This window comes from Rhamphochromis sp. 'chilingali' (genome assembly GCF_963969265.1).
Source record: "Rhamphochromis sp. 'chilingali' genome assembly, chromosome: 13".
NCBI lineage: Eukaryota > Metazoa > Chordata > Actinopteri > Cichliformes > Cichlidae > Rhamphochromis > Rhamphochromis sp. 'chilingali'.
In genome coordinates, this window is record NC_137940.1 from 32,408,638 (window position 1) to 32,430,656 (window position 22,019).

The 22,019-nt window shown below is 40.4% G+C and overlaps 1 protein-coding gene and 1 pseudogene across 5 annotated transcripts in view; one reads left to right on the top strand and one right to left on the bottom strand.

Moving 5' to 3' along the window:
• Positions 1–730: 730 nt before the first annotated feature.
• LOC308409026 (zinc finger protein ubi-d4-like) lies at positions 731–12,272 on the bottom strand (annotated as a pseudogene). Its single transcript, XR_013974691.1, has 12 exons — positions 12,108–12,272; positions 10,599–10,702; positions 8,861–9,021; positions 8,443–8,550; positions 8,100–8,293; positions 7,899–7,991; positions 6,999–7,083; positions 6,372–6,506; positions 5,608–5,739; positions 5,267–5,379; positions 2,476–2,557; positions 731–2,302 (listed from the first exon to the last, which is right to left on the bottom strand). The product of XR_013974691.1 is annotated as a zinc finger protein ubi-d4-like (transcript).
• The window catches only part of LOC308409025 (high-affinity choline transporter 1-like), a 28,813-nt gene continuing 17,482 nt past the window's right edge, over positions 10,689–22,019 (top strand). Inside the window, exon 1 of one of the 4 annotated variants that reach the window (XM_080901547.1) lies at positions 10,689–10,777. The gene's annotated coding sequence lies outside the window, so the exon portion shown is untranslated. The remainder of the gene's footprint in view (positions 10,778–22,019) is intronic. The other 3 variants (XM_080901550.1, XM_080901548.1, XM_080901545.1) reach the window with 3 other exon arrangements.

Below are 22,019 nucleotides of genomic sequence, written 5' to 3' on the forward strand. Positions count from 1 at the left end.
CACCAGTGACTTGAGACTCGACTCTGACTTGCCTGACATTACTTGAGACTTGAGGATAAAGACTTGAGACTTACTTGAGACTTGCAAAACAATGACTTGGTCCCACCTCTGATGGACAGTTCCACAACCGTCGGCTAATTTTAATGATAGGGAAAATGCTAATTATATGCAATATGATTTCAATAAAGAAAAAGGTAAAGAAGCAGTGTTATGGAGGTTTGTGACAGCATGCATAAGCTCAAATGCACTGAACAGGCAAACATCCAGTCTGACTTTGCTACTTCAGATTTGTCACCTGCAAATCCATGATGTTATTCTCCCGTTTGATAACATCTAAAAGGTGCTCTACTGGATTGCGATTGTAATGAGTGGTTGAGTTATTGCTGGCTTCCTATCACATTGAAGCAGTCTCCTCTGACCTCAGACATCAACAAGGCATTTTCTCCAGAGAATATGCTCAGCCTGGTCTTTTTGCAGTGCTTTTTAAGATTATTCTTTGGAAACCCAAGAGATGGTTGTGTGGGAAAATCCCAGTACATTTGGTGCCACATTCACAATCACTGGAATTGTCTTTTCCAAGTGGCACTGACCTGTCTAAATTCAGTGAGTTGCTGCCATTTGGTTAAGTAAGCAGATCATTTTGTTAACAAGCAGTTGAATAGTCGTCCATAATCATAATTAAGGAAGGAATAATTCAGGAAAAGACAAAAATGAAATAACAATGAACACATTATTAAAGGTGATATTTTTCATTCAGGCTAAATTGGCTTCAATACCAAAGAAATGTAAAAATAAAAATAGTACAACAAAGTACATCATTATACAAATACTCATAATGGAGGTTTGACATATCAGAATAATCAAATAAATCCAAACATGTCACAGTCATAAAAAAAATAGAAAAAGGCAAATACAGTACAGAGAATGCATTAGGAGCTAGATATTGAAGTGTTTGCTATGCTGTAGAGTTTACAAAATTCTACTAGAAAACTCCCAATACCAATGGAATATCAGATAATACAAAATGAAAAAATAAAATAAAATACAAACAATACAATGTCAACAACAACAAAAAAAATAGAGTGTGACATGAGAGTGTGTGTGCGTTCATACGGGTGCAATTTGCATGCAAATCTGCCTCAGTGTGACAAATGATGAAAGCAGCTACAGTTTGTGAATGAGTGTGTGCCACTGAATCAACAGAAATGGAGTGTGAAAGGATGATGTCACTGCTAGATGAAGTTTACAAAGCAAGCAAAATAACAGCTGTGAGAACAGGATGCTACTTTATCCTAATTAGTTTCATGTTTCTGACGTCCCGGCAAAATCAGGTTTTCTGTCTGATGGAGAAAGATGAAAAAAAAAGGGGAAAAAGGGCTTTTGTTTGATGAGCTCAGCCTACAGCATATGGTCTTTATGTAGTGTTTGGTTGAAGTAATGGAGTGGAGGTGAAAGGTAGCAAATACAAAAACTTTTGTGCAGACTCAAATGAGCGAGTGATGAGCTGCTGTCGTGTGATGGCGGACCTTGGCACTGACAGGGTCCCTCTCTGGAAACTTCCTCAAAGGATAAATACTCCGATGGATCAGACAAAAGCACACATGCCACTACAAAAGCCAACTAGTAACCAGAACAATAACAATAATGATAATAATAACAATAAGAAGAAGAAGAAGAACAAGAAGAATACTCAACCGTTTACTGTATGTTGTGACATTTTCCTTTTGCTCCTTTCGGGGAATAAAAACAGATCATTCAGCAGAAGAAGAACTGTGGTGGGTCGACACTGCACACTGTGTCTTTGAGTGTGAGGGGTGCAGGTTGTTAGCTGTGGTGCTAATCCGTTTTCTCCTAGGAGCTCCCATGGAGACAGCAGCTACTATGGTTACTGTATGCGCTGTGTCTCTGGTATCTGGTGTGTAACAGTCCAGGAGAAAGTGTGTGTCCATGCTGTTTGACGGCAGCCCTCGGGGACTCTGCAGGCAGGTTGGTAGTGACGGTTTGATCCCCGTGGTTGCTGATCTGAGGTCTGTTTTGGCTCTGTTCCCCCCTCCCCCTTTGGCCGCTGAAGATATGAAAGACTTCTAAAGCTGATCTGCAATCCGGCTCAGCTACATCAGGACCGAGCCTCGAGCTCCGGACTGAGAGGAGGTCTGACGTTTCAATTCGGGGTGGGATCCTGGTGCCTGAAGGGGGTGGAGTCCACCACTGTGTTGTCACTCAGGGGCGGAGCTCTGGTTTTGCTGGTATATGGAGGCTTTGTCCTTCAGCAGAGCCAGGCACAGGTGGCAGCTCCAGCTCCCTGGAAAACAGAAGCAAAGTGAGACAAGGCTCGAAGTGATGGAATCTCGGAGTAACTTGGCAGATACCAGAAGGCCACTAGCTGTTGTATTAGTCACATTTTTACAGCTCTCTCAGTTGTATCTAACAACTTCCTCTGAGTTTGCTACCCTCTGCTGTAAAGTGTCTGCTTACCCTCTGGTGGTTCAGTCATGGGTGGAGTTAGACAGTACATGTGGTAGCCTCGATCACAGTCATCACAGAACAGCAGCTGGTCCTACAAATACACAAAATTTCAATTTACTGATGAAATGCTCACCGCTCACGCTTTTCACTCCCCTAACCCTCGGCATTTAATAATTAGTTATTATTATTCATCTCTGGCTCTTCCACCGTGTGTCTTTTATCCCATGTTCCTCCCCTCACACCCAAATAGGCGATGGCTGCCCCTTCTGAGCCTGGTTCCGCAGGAGATTTCTTTCTATTAACCCTTTACAGCCGATCGGAGCGGGCACGCTCTGTTTTGCGTAACTATTTTTAAATCCCGGTAGCTCTGCAACCACTTAAGCTAGCACAATAATTTTTTTTGCATATGAAACTGGAGGAGTTGTACTTACATCTTATGCCATCAGCTTGTCCTAGGTCACAGTTTCCTTCCACATATAGCTTTGCAAAAACTGCATAAAAATCACTTGCAGCAACAAAAACATGATATTCCAGAAACACGCTTCGCCGATCCATCAGCTGTTTGTAACACTTCCTACGTCCATCAGCGCGAACTATCACATGACCGCATGACCTGCCCGAAACCGGAAGTGACGTCATTTTGCGGAAATGTAGTTTTTTACGATCGGGCCCTTATGAGCTTGTGTTTTACTTGTTATGTGTTTTAAAAAGTTATGTTTGAGTTTATGACTTTCTGTGTCGTTTCTGGGATGCTTAGGACTCATATTGCACTGCTGGAAATAGTTTATTTTGATGCATATGCTGTTATTTTGCAAATTTGCACTATAATATTTATTTTCGTTTTTCCTGCAGTATATAAAAATTGGTGTATTTCAAAAATAAAACTATGAAGACACTCAAAATAAATTTCCTGTGGTGGGAAACTAGTTTGTGTAACTTTTTTGTATTTACAGTTTTGAGGGATAAGCCTCTTAAATTTCTCTAACTAGAAATATATGTTAAAAAAACAAAAACGATTTTCAATTTTTTTGTAGTTTATTGCACTTTTTTGCAATTTATGTAATTACTATGCACCTAATGCAGACATATTATTAAAGTTTGGGCTATAATGGTTGTATTGATGTATAGCAACTTGAAATGCTCCCAAAAATGGCTCCACAGCATGTAAAAATATAATATAAGCTCTGGCGAACTTGGTTCTATGGTAGGTCTTAAAGGGTTAAAAGGAAGTTTCTCCTACCTACTATCACCAAAGTGCTTGCTCATAGGGGGCTGTCTGATTGTTGGGGTATTTCCTATAGTACTGATGGTCTTTACCTTACATTGTAAGGAAGAGACACTGTATGAAAACTGAATTGAAGTAAGGAGGAGCAAAAGGACAGTTACTCTCAGAAACAGTCTCAATTTCTGTTTGTCAAAATAAGCTAAAAATTAATTAATTAATTAATTAATTAATTAACAGACTTAAAAAATACTGGTGACCACCAGTGCTACCACTCAGAGGGTTAGGGTACCCCTTCCTAGTAGATAAACCTATGGTATCAATTTTAAAATCCTGCATTACATTGTTCTTGCTTTCACATTAACAAGATTTTCAGGAAACTTGACCTCACCAGGATTTCAACTGATCCGAGATTTTTAATAGCCAGCCCTAAGGTATCAGTTCGAAGCTCGTACATCACCTTGTTGAGTTATCGCATTCACAAGAAGAATATCCGATATCATTTTTATATGATTTTCTCTTTAATTGAACTATGAAATTCCCCACTCGTAGGACTAATAAAGGTATCTTATCTTATCCAATTTTTTAAAATCTGATATCCAAAGATACTGTTTATTTGGCCCAGTATGTTATGCTGGTGTCAAGACAGCAGTTCATCAATAAAGAAAATAAAGTTAATCACACCTACATGAGCCACTATAACAACTAATATGCCTTTGTTGTCCCTCTCAAACTCATTAAACACACTAAAAACAGAGTCGGGGGGACTGCAAGTCAACAAGCTGAAACTGAGAAGTGATGTTGCACTGTGTCTGTCCCACAGCTGTGACGCACAGAGTGGATGTTTGCTCATTAAAACAAAACGATTTTTAAAAATAGAAAGTTTAAGTCAAATAATATACCTTTACAATTTTCTACCATATTCTTAGTAAATCTTGCAGTGCATAGTAAATAAATATCTTTTTACAATTCTGGTAAAAGCAGCCAAAAAGGCAGTCAAGAGATGCTGGCTCCTTCCCGTGCCTCCCACTATATCAGAGTAGAAAGACATTGTGAATGAGATTTATGTAATGGAAGCTATTATGTTTTCAATAAGTCTTTAAAAAAAAAAAAAAAAAAAAAAAAAAAAGAGCATTTTTGTCAAATTATGGAGCAAGTGGGTCAGTTTTATTAAGCCTCTGCACCCAGACTTTGTTGAAATTTCTCCTGTTTAGAAACTTAGAGTGCCTGTGAGTGCCTTATCCCCCTTTAAACCCTGTGACGGATGTTTTTCCTTTGCTCCCCACTTGTTCTTTGTTCTCAAAACGTAAAAAGATAAAAGTGGTTTATATTTGGACATCCTGTTATTGACACACTATGTTGTACTCCACTTCTTGAAAATAAAGAATTTCAAAAAAAATAGACAGTCTTATGTGGATATGGTCAAAAAGAGAAGAAAGGGGTCACAGGCAGTTTTTTTAAACTTGTAACCACTACAGATTAAGGTTTTGGGGAACATTAAAAAAATAAAAAAATAAATAAAAATAAATAAATAAATAAAATAAAATAAATAAAAAAAATTTTTTTTAAAAAGCTCACATCATTCTCGGATGTGCCACAAACATTGCAGCATTTGCACTCGATGCACTGCCAGCGATAGGTCTTCACCGCAGCCATCATCACTGGTGTGAACTGCAGGCACGTTGGGTGGCCTACGCAAAGGAGACAAAAAACCCCAAAAACACACACACAAAACAGGTGAACAACAATGAAAACTGTGAGGAAGTAGTGTGGAAAGACCTGCAGGCATCATGATACAGAACATTTTAAGGTTTAAATGGTTGTCTCAAGAAAGACCAATTACACCAAACAGCAGATAAATATCTGCTTTTAACTATATGTGTGATAACCAAGCCTAAAGGGACACAATGCGTTCATACCTGAGCGACCGCAGTCTGAACAGGATACCAACTCTTCTGATTGGCCGGTCTTCTGGTTTAGGGTGGAATCTCCCAGACAGAAGTCACAGTAATCGTTGGGCAGTGCCAGCCCATTGGGACCCTTCTTAGTAGCTGTGCAGGAAATAAGTGAAGAAACTATAAGAATCTGAACGTATGAAGGAAAGAGAACACTGCGCTCTTCTCCCAGGTAAGCAGATCAGCATATACAGCTTAAAAATGAAAGTTCCACATTTTCCAAGTACAAACCTGTTTGTAGCAGGCCTTCCAAAAATAACATTCATAATGATGATGCATTGAATTATGATTGAAACTTAAGTATGAGTGACAACTCACAAAACGCACTTCTTTTTATGTATATGATAACACGATTTCGCGTGCACAAAGGAATTTTTTTTTTTTTTTTAAAAGCAAGACCATGGATATGTTTGGGGGTTTAAAAACAGCAGACAAAGGAAAAAATAAATATGGATGATATGCTTTTAAAAAAAAAAAAAAAAAAAAAGGGGGGGGGGGAGCCAAAAGTCCCAACTGTGCAAGCATGTTTCAATCAGGAATGCCTCCAAATTTGGGATCTGAAATAATGAAAATCAAAAAATGAAAAGAGCAAGAAAAATTAAAAAAAAAAAAGAATGAGAGAGAGACTTCCCTTGAACAAACACACACATGCTACACAGCATGCAACCAAACCTCCCTCCCCTCTTTCTCTCCATCTCTCTCTCTCTCAGCACTAGAGAGTGACTCACTCTTCTGCTCCTCAGGCTGGCGAGGAGTGGGTGGTGCCTCGATCTCCTCGCGGTCCTCGCCCTCCTCCTCTGCCAGGTGAGAGTGTGTATAGTGGTAGCTCAGGCCAGGACGGTTCTTGTAGCGCTTCCCACAAACTGACACACACACACACGTTCATACAAAAGTGTTATAGTTGTGGCAGCGAATTTTAACTACCGTCCAAAAAGGCCCAAGTTGGAAACAAGGTGGGCGTGCACCTTTCACCACCTCAAAACCAAGTAAAAGAAAAAACATTAAAAAAAACTAACTTCATTTCATATGATTAATTGTTGACGGACACGCTAGTAGCAGACTCATACAGCGAAGGAGAGCATTTGCACAGTGAGCTGGGGCCAACAGGAAGTTACAGAGCACACGAAGCAGCATCTCAGGGATAAGAGAGAGAAAAGAAAAAAAAGACAACGCATCCAGGCGAGCAACTTTTTCAACTTCTGCGTCGTCAAACTTTAGTTCCAGGTGGGATCTTTCAGATGACTCCATGCATGGCACAAGGCTCATCTTTGTCTTTTAAGAGGGGAAAAGCAAAAGCCTCTCTTGCTGACATGCATGGCGCACACAAACACGTTACACAGAAAGCTAATACTCACTGTCGCAGGCGTAAGGTTTATCCCTTTCCTCCAGCGCTGCAGCTGCGGCCTCCGTTTTCTTCTTGCCATTCTTGTCACTGCGGCCCTGAACAACAAATTGCACAGTTGAGACCAACAAACAGACCAACTTAAACAACACAACTTACTTTGCATACATCACCTTTAACAGTTTTGAAAAACAATGAGAAGTAAGTGCATTTCTGACAATTGGTACAGATCAAAATGTTTTGGGAAATGAAAATGAATTGAACATTTTGTGAAATTGGTTCACTGGAGAAATCAAAATTACAAAAATAAACTCTGACACAGGAGAACCAGCTGAACAAGAAAAGCCCCTTTCAGATAAATATGCCTTTCGATAAGAGTGTCAGCTTCATGTATCAAAAGCACAATGGCCAACCGTATCTGTGTCTGAATGACAGAACAGTGTCAGTCAATCAGACTAAAGAAGCCAGTGATGTTTCATATTGTATCTCTGAAGAGATCAAACAATATCCATGGAAAAGAAGTGCGTTTAAGAAAAACGTTAGATTGAGAACTATAAGCATTGCAACTTAAGTAGTAACTGTAAGCACTGTTGTTGTAAGTTGTTTTAATTCAGTTATCTATCAACTATCACTGTTTTAATTATGTAAGACAAATGATGAGCTGATTAATCAAATTAACTGTATTATTAAAAATGACAACATTGAAAACACATTACGCTGACTGCAAATAAGACAAAGGATGACTTGAATTATCAGCAGCTCATCTGGTCACGTTTTTCTTTTTGTTATTGTAAAGATTTCTTTATTTCCTGTCAGAAAGATGTAACATCAAATGTCGGCCAAGTTAATATTTTAAACATATCAGTTTAGACTCACAGTTGGCAATCCATCAGTGAAGAAGCAGAACACTAACCTTGGACTTGCTCTTCCCTCGCCTCTTGGGGGTCTCATCCTCAAAGTCTTCGTCATCCAGATCATCCAGGTAGTCATCATGGTCCAGCACTCTCTACCATAAAAATAACAGTCTAATTGCTTCTGCTTGTTAAAAAAAAAAAAAATCATTTGTGCCATTTTTGACAAAAAGCATCAGCATCGAGTCAGCTTTGGGTCTGACCTTACGGATGCGCCCAGAGGATGTGGTGGTCGTTGATGTCACAGGAGGCTCCACGGTAGCCGGATCATCCTCAGGGCCTCGAACATCTGCCACACCGCTCCTCCTGTCAAGGGGCTCTCCTTTCAGCAGGGCCTCCAAACTGCTGCCATCCACTGCTCCCAAGGCATCGCGCTTCAGACCCAGCTCCAAGTCTGCTACACAAACAAAGCAGAACAAAAATGCATACAACCACTACAAGTGTAACAGATAAACCAGTGTATAGAAGAAAGAAAAAAAAAAAGAAAATAATTAAACTTATGGAATGTTTATTTAAATGGAAAAGTTGTTTCATCAGAGGTGGTACCTGGTTTGATTGGGGGAAAGGCCAGACGGGGATCCTCAGGGGGATGAGAACGCCGTTTCTTTCTCCAGCGACGGGCTGGGTAGGTGTAGAGCTGCCCTGGAGCTACGCCTGATGTGACAGGGAAACACCAAAAGCTGAAGTATATTTTAGTGAGATGACATGCTACACCCTGTATATCAGTTACAGAGATCATCTAAGGAGCTTGGAAAGAAAAGCGACTGGACTTCATCAACCTCTAATCCAAGAAGCTTCTTCAGTTCTTTGGTTCTTCAGAAGCTTCTCGGATAAGAGGTGAAATGTCTTCAAGAAACGTAAGGTCGTCCAGTCGCTTTGCTTTCCAAGCTCCTTGGATTACTATGACCTAGATGACTGAGAACCTACAAATACTTAAAGAAATCATCCAACACTACTTCGATACCTGCACTTCGGTGTCTCTTCTCCATCCAGATGTAACAGTTTGACTGGGCTACACCAGTCTGAGAGTCCAGGAAAGGCATAAGGATGCTGCGCTCGGCACACAGACGAGCATTATAATTATGACACTGCTCCATGGCATCTCTGTAATACTGCTCTCCAAGCCTGAAAAGTAGAAGTTGGACACTAACAGGTCAAATAACACAAATCAGAACAGACTATTAATAATCAACACTGAAGAGATAAGTAAAAATGTATCAGCAGCACCAGCAGTCCTTAAAATGTCTATGTTTAACTGTCTCATTACATTTGTTGTCACAAATGCTTTCGTGGTTTCCCTCCTTGGCTTGCTTTAGCTCAGATATCCCTGCACAGTCAATGGGTGTATCTCTAGCTAAAACTATCCAGAGCTCAGAGCCAGGCACAAGCTAGCAGCCTCAGTATGAGCAAAAGATCAATGCAGTTATGTGAAAAATTATGCAAGCAAGTGAAAAAGATATAAGAGTTATCTGGTTACGTTATTAACATACTGCAAACAACACACAGCAGAGCATTTTATTTTCAGTAATTTAAGTGAGAGAAAATCCTCTAATTAACTTCAACCTGGGGGACATTTTCAAGTTTAATCATCTCTTTATTATGAAAATAATTTGCATTGAAAAAGGTTCAGTTTGATTAATATATCCTGAGTTATAGTTCTTAGAAAAAAAAGGAAATGGTATTGGCAGGTCGCAGTTAAGGGAAAAATCAGCCAAGAAAATTGCAATCAGTGCTTCTCTAGTACTAAACCTTTTTTTCAGCTGCTATTTTTGTTACTTATCTGCCAAGCAAATTTTAGCTGGGTTTAACAGCATGACTATGCTCTGTAAAGAGTCGAGATAAAGTGAATTAAGACACATAAAAGCTTATTTTCACTTTAAAACAGTCTTTTTTGAATGACATGCAGCTGATACATGACTGTGCTATCACACAAACCGGCCTTGCTTGAGCTGCACAACAAAGGAGCTGTGAAATTACTGCAAACGGCACTACCGAACAATCTACTGCGACTTTGCTCGCATATTTCACCACAAACGTCTCTTCTACTGCTTTGCAATTACATCAAAATTTAACTATTTTAACAGTAGTCAATGTCGATGTATCTAAAATGAATAATTAAGGGTTACTGCTCTCCTCATAAATCCACTATTAATTATGTTGAATCACAACAGTAAAACGATGATATTTTCTGTCTGGGGTCAATGTATTTAATTATTTACTTACGGGCGACACCAAACCAAGCCTAGTTTCATTTGAGCACTCAGCATTATCAGTAACGGTGGAGGGTGTCAGAACAAAAGGTTGATTGTTAGCGACTCTCGTCACAACAAAGCGCCCGCCAACCTGACAGGTTAAAGGAAAATTAACCCTCTTTCATCTGCGTGCGACTGGCTACAAACAGTTTAAAGCTTTTACACGTAAAACCACTTTAAGTACAATTAAGACTTGCTGAATTAGGCTTAAACTGAGGCTGAAATGCAGCTCCATAGCAGGGTTGATTCCCTTATGTTTCCCCAAAGCTAACAAGCTAACAGTAGCACGGAGGATAACGTTATCCTCTTGGGACAATTATCGTATTCAATACTGAAGATGCGATGTGCAGTTTTTCTGCGCCCTGCCTTTGAAACGATGAATAATTAACTAAAAAAGCGCCTCTGTGCGGCTGCTAGTTTAACTCTCACAATAAATAAAGGTAAACTTACACTTTAACAACACTGTCGACGGCCGCCGCCATATTTGCTTATTGCGGTTGTGTGATGTGCCACTGCGCCTGCGCGCAGATTCTGGAAACCGTTATTGCCTCCACCTGGTGAAAAACACGAAATGCGCATTTTACAACAAACTTCTCCGCACTTCGATTCCGCTACACAACCATATTCGGGTAAGAGGAGTCATTTGTACTTAAGGTGACTTATAGACGAAAGAATATGAAACATGAGCAAAAATCTGATGCATAAAATACTAATAAGTTTAGAAAATGTGCCATGTGTTGAAATTGTGTGTCTAGGGTTGCCAACTCCCTGAAAAATAAATAAGGGACACCTCGTGGCCAGGGCCGGGCGGCCCAGTTGTCTTCACCCTTCCCAGTGTGGTGAATTTTCTAGCTCTTTTTTTGTGTGTGAAATTATTTTTTTAACCATTTGACTTGAATTTGATTTAAGTAGATGTGTATTCTTTGTGATATGAACACATGTGAAACAAATGATCATTTAGCCATTTATTTTTTAGCTCAAAATGACAACATTGACACAATAAAACAGGTCTCCTTCTTAAACAGAAGCCTGTCATGCTTAACTTTTGAGAATATAAGTAAATCTTTCTTTAAAAGAACTCTGTCCTGCTTAACTTAAAATAATAGAAAACAATAGAAAGAAAAACATTCTTGTAACAGTGCACATTTAGTGCATTTAGTACAATTGGCTTAATGCTAATCAGCTGCTCCTGTTTGTAAACCCGCTTGTTCCCATGATTACGCATCTTAACTCATCATCATTATTCATCTATGTATTACTTTTATGTATTAGTCATCAATTTGTTGTAATCATCTATCCTTACAGTTGTTTATTACACAAAATAAGTTATATTATCACACTTCTGGCCACATAGCGCTGATATTCACTGCACATGCCCATATTAACTTTTTCCAGCCAGGTGTTTTCCTTTTCCCATTTTTCCCTTTCTCTGAACAAACATTGCTGCTCTAACGCTGGGCTTACACTGTGCGGTTTTAGGCCCATTTTGAGCCGATTTTTGAGTGATCGGACCGATTTTGGCCTTCATCGTGCGTCGTGTAGTATACGTGGGGTAACGAGAAGTGATTAACACCTCACGACCAGCTCCCGATCATCAATCGCTCGTGAGGGTCTCACCACAGCCGCTCACACTGCTCGCGCGCAAACACGTAAACGTTGGTGTAAAAGACGGAGCAGCACGGCTGTGCAGCGTGTGATCTGGACACAAGCGATGGAGGCACACAGCCATGAAAATAGTTGGATTTACATTGCTGCTCAATCACAGCTGCCCGATCAATGTTTTTCATTAGCAATTTAGCAAAGTTGATGGTGGTGGTGTGTCTGTGTGAGTGAAAGACGGAGAGAGAGAGCGCGACAGATTTTCTGTTATAACCTTCATTTTATGGAGGCACAGTGTGCGCACTCAGGTCGCATCAGAGCATCGGGCCGTATAGTGTGAGACCCTGCATCGTGACCTACCAACTTCTAACCCCTGCGAGTCAATCGTGCAGTTTGAGCAGGAGCTGAATAACGTGACTGAAAAAATCGCACAGTGTTTGCCCAGCTTTAGGTGTACTGTCGTCCGAGACTTGCACCGCAGTGTCGGCGTTTGTTTCCCTGTTGGCCATGCTTCTTGTTGTGGTCATCTGTTGTCTTCCGGTATTTTCTCCGTAAGCGACCTTTCCTTGACCAATGAGATGAGCGGTAATCTGAATTGTCATACTCGTAAGTGTGCTGTCAGCTCATTGGTCACAAAGCAGGAGAGGGGCTGGGAATTATGTTTTCAAACAAACCGTTAATTCCATAAACATTTATAGACTACTTTTGATTTTCACTGTATTACGGGACAAAGTGCGTCCCTTATTAGCTCAATACGGGACGTGTACTTTTGTTTCGAAATACGGGACGATTCCGTATTTTAAGGGACGGTTGGCAACCCTATGTGTGTCTCTCGACGTTTGTTTGGTTTGGGGGGGGTTTGGTTTTAGTTTTGTTTTTTTGTTTTTTTACTACAACCAAAGTTCAAATTTGTCAACAGAACAAGCATTTATATTTACTGTGAGACAGGGTTGTCTACATCATTTATTTTCAAAAGCTTCTATGCCAAAGGGCAAGCCAACATAACAATGCACACCTGAGTTAATGTGTGCTCAAAATAACTCTTGCATCATAAAATCACTGGTCATTTTAATGGCATTTTTCGACATTTGTAGCATCTGATTATAGCCCGCCCCCTGCCCCCCTATATTTTTTTCTTTTTCTAAGAGAGTCCATGGACTGTTTGATAAGGCCCTAGACCGTTTGTTGCAACAAACGGTCGTGGAAAATTTAACAATAACCTGCAACACATCCAGCGAGCTTGATTTGAAGTGGGTTTAATAAACACATCGCAATGTGTAGAGAGCACCCCAGTGAAACACTAGGACCATCTCTGAATTGTGGCCACCGTCCTTACATCTTATATACAGGGACACAGACAAAGAACATTCCACAAACACGTTGATAAGCAGAAGGAATCCCACTATCTGTTTAACGTCTCCCATTACAATGGCCTCACTGTGTTAACTGTTACGGATTCAAATATTGGGGATGGATACAAGAGGAAAAACCACAATAACAACACTGGTCCGGCTGGGTTGAGTCAAATGATGATTTTAATGATCACACGCGTGGGAGATGGACACCGTACCCAGACAGCATCAGATCTCAAAATGGTGGAGCATTGATCAAACTCTTATAGCCTCTAATGGCCCCCACCTTATCATAAAAGCCTAAACATTCACATGCTTTCTCTCACACAGCGCCTAAGCTACAACCTTGGCTCCCTGTTTATCTGCTCCTGCTGAGATGGGGCAGAAAACTCCAGTATGTTCTATTCTCTTCTAATCAGACAAATAAGGCGATGACTTTCTGCGAACAGTATTTCTTATAACTCAGCAGTATAATGCATCATAAAACAATATCATTCATTCACAATAAATCAGCAGTCTAATGTAATGCAAATCAGTTTAACAAATGCAATAGTTACCACCTTCTAATTCAGGAGAATAATGCAAACTAAAACTACATAATAATTCACAAACTTTAATTAGGGGTCTAACATGGCATAAAATAATATTATAATCCCACACTCCCCCTGATGAGCTCTTTAGAATAAAGAGCTCACCTACACCCTGTAATCCAGTGTGGCCGGGTTCATTTCTTCTCACTCCTGAGGTCCTTTGTTCCCCTGTTGGGCGAATCATATTTGAGATGACCTCTGTGTTTGCGCAGTTCAGATGAAAGGAAAAACTATTATTACAACAATAGCAGGTACAGATGACACTCCCCAGTCCTCCCACAGTATTATTTTGGTGCTACCTTATACCCTTCAGACGTACTCAGACTAGAACCTCTGTCCAAGGAGCTTTTAGCCTTTATTTTATTGCTGCAGCTACCAGTGCCTTCCAGTTGGGTGATCCTCTGCTCTTCTTTCTTCAACCTCAGGGGTTAGACAACCCTTCAGTCGTTGCACAGATCAGGGGATTATTCTGCCCCGATTTCAAACAACAATCTGTGTGTCCTCGGGTCCTCTGTGTCCTGTGTATCCCCCAGAAAAAGGAACAGGAACGTGTCCCCCTTTGCCCAAGAGCCTCTCGAACCTCGTTGGTCTGGTGTTCCTGGATTTCCGCCAACCCCTTCATGGTTATTGCTGTGTTTATGGGATCCATCCTTTTGAGGTGACTAATCGGAGCCCAAACGCCATGACACTTGGACCCAGTTGGTGTCTCGGCAGTCACCGTGTCTGTCTCTGCTGCGAAGGATCCCCGTATATCTGTGACCTCGTCTGGTGTCTGTTCCTTTCTCTGTAAGAGACAGAAAACCAAAACACCTCTCTTCCTAGCTCTAATAATCTAATGTTGTTATCTACTGATCTTCTGGTGATTCAGAATTGGTTTAAAATATTCAGAATGTCCCAGGGACTTATTCTAATCATATCCTATGTGTGTGTAAGCGTGTTTGCATTTAGCCCTCTGCACTCAAGGCATTTCCTACACTTTATCAGTCCGGACCATCACGCCGAACGAAGCTTATGACCTTCAAAAGACCGAGTGCCAACTCATTATAAGCACATTTGCAAGGTGTGTCTGAAAATTATTAAAACCACTAATATTAACAAAAGACATCAAAAACAAATTAGCCATTTTTAATCCTAACATTTGCCCCCCAAAAATCATGTTTGCTTCCGCCTACTGTCCCACGGTTTCCTCTCCAGTGTGGTACTCAGCTTCTCATGAACACAGGCATTTTATCTTCTAAACGCTATTCAGTTCATTTCAATAATTAATGCTTAAACATGGAAATAATGATTTATGCTTCTCACTGATTCTCTAAAAAAGTCCGGAAACCTTTTGGGACATTACTAGCCTATGTTTTACCATACCTAAGTTATTAAAAACACAAATGAAGTCATAAAAATGTTCATATAATCCTTGTTTGATGTTAAAACTCAACTCCCCCCCCCCTTTTTTGACACATTCCCATGTGTCAAATCAACGGAGCTAGAAAATTAAAAGAAAAGGTTAGTGACCTCATATCTTAGAAAGTATGAGACCTTCTCCTATCCAGTGTCATTGCTCCAGTCCTGTCATCCTGTGCCAGGGAATGAAATCAATTTAATTGTCATGTTAGATCTGTTCAACTCCTGGCTCCGCCCAGAGCCTGCGTCCGCAGAATTGCCAAGAAACAAAACCTGTATTAATATGAACTTCACTTGAATATGAACTTGTTGACACAGCAAAGGAACATGCTCTCCTTCTCGAGGACAGGCACTGACTCCCACTTATCTCCTGGAGCCAACTGTCCCTTATGGAGACACAACATTGCAGCTACAAGGTTTTGCAGATTGTTAAGTTGATCTGTGTGTAATGCTCTGAATCAAGTATGAAATATTAAATGAATGTTGTTTAATCAACTGCCACTACTTAAAAGTTAGCAAAAGACATAACTGAATAAAAGATCACAAAGAATAGCATGATATCAGTGTTATGTAAGCGCGTGCGGCCTTCCATGCCCAAAGTCACTCCAGTCCATAGATCAGCCAAACATCGCGTTGACCGTAGCTTTTAACCCTTATTAACTTGAGCACAACTCTATAATGAGCAACAAACTGAAATATGTATAAAAATGATCATGGTTACACCTGCAATGAAAGATCATATGATTATCCAGACACCTGTAAATAGAAGATTAACCTGAGGTTATAACAATCACCGTAATACAAATGTTAATGTAATGTCAAAAGCTTCAATAAATGATCAATGCAATGCTTGTTATATGATTCTGATGTAACAATAATGCTGATGCTAAAATAACAGTAAAACACCCCCTTTTTATCCCGTTTATAAACTTGACACATAAACGTTTATCCATGCCTCTTTTACTTTTATTTCCCCCTGTTTTCCCCTCACTGACCATAGCAGGGGAATCTATGTTTTGATTCAGCCATGAATGCAGCTCACCTGATTCATCACTGAGCCCCACCGTCACTGGCGTCTGACAGGGTGGCGCTGCATATTCTTCCTTTAATGTCACTATTTTCAATCTGTTAATTAGAGTGCTTAAACATGAAGTAGACTACATCCACAACAAGTCAATACAGCTGTAAATGTGGCCAATTATCAATCTATTACCAATCAATAACAAAAAATAGCTTTTATTTTATGCATGCTTTTAGTCAACCACTCACCCAGAGGATCTCCAATCCCAGAAAATTCCTTCTCCTCATTTAATGAGTCTGTCCTCCTTCCATGCCCTGGTAACTGGTCCATCCAGAGCCATATCATCTCGAAATATACATACAACAAGCCAAACCACACGTTGGTCACACCAACCCTTTTCCGCCCTGAAGATGTCCAACATGGCGTCGGACATCTTAGTCTGAACTGTCAAAGGTGACTTTAACGCTGACTGTTCCGACAATCCATTTTATAACATTTCCTGGTCAGATTTGACAATCTCTGCACCAGGGTTTTAATAGTTTTGCAATTTTCATTAGTTTGTATTTTTATTCAGCTTCGACTTCAGATTTTCAATTTTATATCAGTTGTAATTAGTTTTTACCAATTGTTTGCTAGTTTAGTCTAGTTTTTATTTTCTGAAAATCCTTAGTTTCAGTTATAGTTTTAGTTGTTGACAAATTTAAGTTAACGGGTCCAACCGAAGAAAGTCCAACTTTTTTGTGATCAATTAACCAGTATCAGCCTCTAACTGTATCTGGCCTAATCCCTAAAGTCCCTAACTCAATTTAACAGTGTCCAAAAAAGCGCAGATACCGTTCCAAATGGTAAAGTGGTGCAACCACTAGTTATTCTGGAGTGCCCCAAGCTCCACAGTGACCAACTGACTATCCCTCAAAGAGGACAAGGCCTAGACGTCCCCGACCTTGGCAAGCGTTACCTCTGAGCACTGCGCTTCTTAGCAGCCTCTAACTGCCGTCCTATAATAATTTATAACACTTTGAAACAGCAGTCAACTCCTCGAAACAAGAGTATGACTGAGGCAGGTGCAACTTAGTGTTCAATGGAGCCTCTAACTCACAAAATGACCAATTCCCTACCAAACTACTTGAGCCTCTAACTGCATTAAACACTTAGCAGCCTCTAACTGCATTAAACTCATGAGATTTTTTTCATCAAAATCAAAACAGGCCTTCTCCAGTAACTTCAGTGAGTAGACTTTAATTTAATCATGTCCAATTTGGCACACTTTGGAAATAGATTCAACAGGTAGTGCCTTACCTTTGTATAAGCCGGCTTATGCCCACTCACGTCAGACCACTGGCTCGTGCCTGTCCGTTCGACAACCTCGGACCGTCCAAACCTCCAACTTCCACCCCAATACCACAGGACGTGCCCCCAAACTGTTACGGATTCAAATATTGGGGATGGATACAAGAGGAAAAACCACAATAACAACACTGGTCCGGCCGGGTTGAGTCAAACGATGATTTTAATGATCACACGCGTGGGAGATGGACACCGTACGCAGACAGCATCAGATCTCAAAATGGTGGAGCATTGATCAAACTCTTATAGCCTCTAGTGGCCCCCACCTTATCATAAAAGCCTAAACATTCACATGCTTTCTCTCACACAGCGCCTAAGCTACGACCTTGGCTCCCTGTTTATCTGCTCCTGCTGAGATGGGGCAGAAAACTCCAGTATGTTCTATTCTCTTCTAATCAGACAAATAAGGCGATGACTTTCTGCGAACAGTATTTCTTATAACTCAGCAGTATAATGCATCATAAAACAATATCATTCATTCACAATAAATCAGCAATCTAATGTAATGCAAATCAGTTTAACAAATGCAATAGTTACCACCTTCTTCTAATTCAGGAGAATAATGCAAACTAAAACTACATAATAATTCACAAACTTTAATTAGGGGTCTAACATGGCATAAAATAATATTATAATCCCACATAATGTTCCACATGCATGTAAACTAGTGACAGGAGTGCTCTTACTATAGTAAAGTGAGAAAGTGATATTACTATAACTAATGTGATATGATTAAATATGTGATTAATAGATGAGAAAAGAAATCTGCCACCACATTCCACCCTTTGTGATACCACAATTAAGAATTAAAAATAATTAAGTATCGCATAAAAACACATGGAAATTTCTTTTTTGTACATCAACACCATTGTGTACTCAAAGAATTCACAATGTGCATCTTCCCTATAGTCAGAAGGAAACAACAAATTCACATTTTATGGTCATCTTCTCTCCATCTAAGTCTCCACCCTCTGTTCGAAGGATGGAAGTTATATCATAAAAGAAAACACAATATGAGATGATATTGATCATCATTATCTGCAAAGAAAACTTCAACCTTAGTTACATCAAGCTGCTCTCTCATAAAAACCCATTGTTAAGATAAGGAAGTTTTTCAGTGTGTGATATATCTTCCCACTTTATAATTAAATCTCCCAATTTATTAACTGTTTCTGTAAAAGACCCTCATCCCCCATGTTATTAGGGATTGAGGCACACATGCCTCGCCAAACATCACACACAATCCTTTGTGCCATTTGCTTTGCCCTGTCCAGATGTTTGCCATCAAGGACAGTGAATATGTCTGAATCTGTAGGTACCACAAACATATACTAACACTGATGTTAGTGCTTCTCGAGTTTTAAAGTAAAACCCAAAAGTAGCCATGAATTTCCACACAGCCAACATATATCAAACACTTCTGAGCTACATTTTACAACAGAATTATAGCTCTTTCCTCTCTGTCTATGCAGTGTACTGTACTCTTTACTATTGTAGAGCCATCAGCCCGTTTAAAAGGTGTAAACCTTCTCAAGGGCATTTACAATTATCTTTACTGTTCCTACACCAGTGATTGGGGAAACCAAAACAACCACATTTAACTCTCTAAACCTCCTCGTTTAGGTGCTTCCAGCATGTTTGAGGTCTATCAAAATCCCTCAATGAAATGTGATGAACCAAAAATCCTATCTTTATGGTGTCAAATGTGTCAAAATTGAGTACACATGTCAAAAGAACTCACAACTGTTGTTACTATGTTTACTCAGACAATGAGGGCCTAATGCACTTACGCATCAGGAACTGACATGTGTTGCGAAATCAGTTTCACCCCGGTTCGTTTTATTCCTCGAAACTTCCAGAGACGGCACCGGAACTCAGTAGTTATTTCACAAAACCTTTATTCATCTTCATTTAAGCATGCACTTCTAGAAGGGAAGACGAGGCCGATGTCCCTCTGCAAAATCTTCACCCCTTTGTTAGTTACAGCCAGCTTTATAGAGGCGACCCTATCATAAAACCCCCATGGTGTGCTCCAAACTCTGTGTGTATGCACGAGCACATGAGTGCCTGTGTGTGCGCGTACCCGTATGCCTATGTGAGCGCACGTGAGTGAATGTATGTGCGTACCTGTATGTATGTGTGAGTGCACGTGAGTGACTGTGGGTGCGTAACAGTTAAAGCACTGTGGGTGTGTGTCTCTATGTACGTGACTCCCTGCCGGTCATAAAAGTCCATCTCCCTTCCAGACCACAGTTATCCAGTTACAAATGTTGAGACCCCCACCCAGGTATCCTCTGGGGAATTTCCACTCAGCATTAACTCCTCTTTGTCTTACTTTCACAGTTCAACTGGGGGAGGGTCTCCTAAAATCTACTCCTAAGTTGATGACACAGTCAGGCCTTTATTTATATCCAGGGCAGTGTCACTGTCTCACAATTCTATATCCTATCTAACACATTCCTAAACTCTAAAATAAGCTAAACATTCCTACACATGCTAGATAATCAATCTACCTACCCTACAAAATGCGCACAAGTTGCTGTAAAACTTGCATGCTATAACTACTCCAATCACTTTTACTCATGCTCAGAACTCTAACAGAGTTTGTGATGTTCGGAGAGTCATGTAAATGCATGTCATTTATAAAATGATTATTAACGTCACACCAACGACCACCTTAACTTAAAAACACACTAAGCTTTCCAGGGAAACTGATTGGCTGTTTAAGCAGGTGTTATTTGCATTCATTCGCTGATCCCTCTTAGGTGCCACAGAGTCTCACTCTTCAGTCGCTGAGTTGGAGCTTGGCACTCCCTTGTTGGAGGAGGGCGCTCTTTTCACCCCCCACCCTCTCGTTCCAACGCAGCTTTATGGTTATTGCTGTGGTTCTGGAATCTTCTCATGATGACTAGTAGGGCCCCAAACCGCACGACCTTTGACCTCAACCACTGCCTGGGCTGTCAGCTCTGCTATGAATGGTCCCTGCTTCTTGCTGGGTCTCTGAAGACTTCTGATCAGCACCCAGTCTCAGTCAGGAGATTCCACCCTTGGGATGATTTCTTCCAGCAATACTCTGGCTGCTGCACCTGTATCTCTTTACTAGGAGGAAAAACTTCTAACCATTTGGAAAACATGTCAACCATCATCAAACCACATTTTTCTTTCAGTTCAGTGAAGTTTACTTATAGATCATCAAAGCCTTATCTGAACATGGACTTAACCCCCCTGTAGAGGTTTAATACCTGTACATGAACTGTTAATCCCACAAATCACAGTAAAAAGCCATGGACAACATCAGGGCTTCTCCTCCGGAGTAATTTCACTTCAGCCCTGTAACCCTGTGTTAAAGAATAAAATCAGCATTAATGTCATGTTAAGTGGGCTCTAACTCTTGGCTCTTCCTGGAGCCTGCATCCACACCACAGTTACCTAGAAACCAAAATCGGTGAGTAAATACAAACTTCACACTTACAAACAACTGTAGGGTCATAAGAGTAATAAGGCATCCAACACCACTTACAAAAGTGCGCCATATGCAGTTTATTTCCCCCAAATCATTAAAACACTACTGTTACCATAATTTGCCCAAATCATGGATCATCCCATGTGTTTAATTAAAACTACTGTAACCAGTAACTTTTCTTAAGTAATGTCACTCACTTGTTTTCACACTTTGAGCTCAACACCTTAAAATGAATAAAGATATGATAATGAGCCCCACACTAAGATGTTCTGTAATCACTACACAACCTGCTTCATTTCACTCATGTCTGCCTGTGTGATGCCAGAACCCTTAGAGAGGAAAAAAAAAAAACCATTAGCCAGTGGTGTGTCCTCGCAGGTCGGGCCTGGATCAACAGATTCCAGAGGTGTTGCTGTAAATCATGTGGTCAACCTTCCTAGTCTGTGAAAGGAGTGATACTGATTTTAACACAGTATGTGTTTCACATTGAATACACATTTTCCCCCTGTAACATTTAACATTTGATTGATTGATAATACTTTATTTATCCCGAGGGAAATTGGGTTAAGGCTGCCAGCCGTGCCAGCGCCATCTTACCCTTCCAACCATACATACATTACACAAAACATCACATGGGGAAGACAGGTCAGAGAGGTATAACAATGGAAAATGCACCACATGAGGAAAGATAAGGAGAAAAAAATAACTCTCCCCAGACTGAGCTCCAACATTGAGATCAGTTTGAGAACAGGAAAAAAAACACCTCTGCACATAGCACATGAAAAAACTCTTAATACACCAAAGAAACGCATGACAAGCAGCAGGGGTGGGTAAAGGGTGCAGCATCGGAAGGGAATAAGCATAGAAGGCGTTTGGAAAGGTAGGGTGTGTGTGTGTGTGTGTGTGTGTGTGTGTGTGTGTGTGTGTGTGTGCGCGCGCGCTAGTAGGCAGGTTTAATGGCTGTGTGTGCAGTGGAGCTGCAGATTCAGTAGAGCATGTCCTTAAACCTGCCTTTCCTTCACATTTCTCTGTTTATGTGTGACATATTTAATATCATTTTCATCACTACTTATTAACACTTTCCCTCTCTTATTCTTCAAT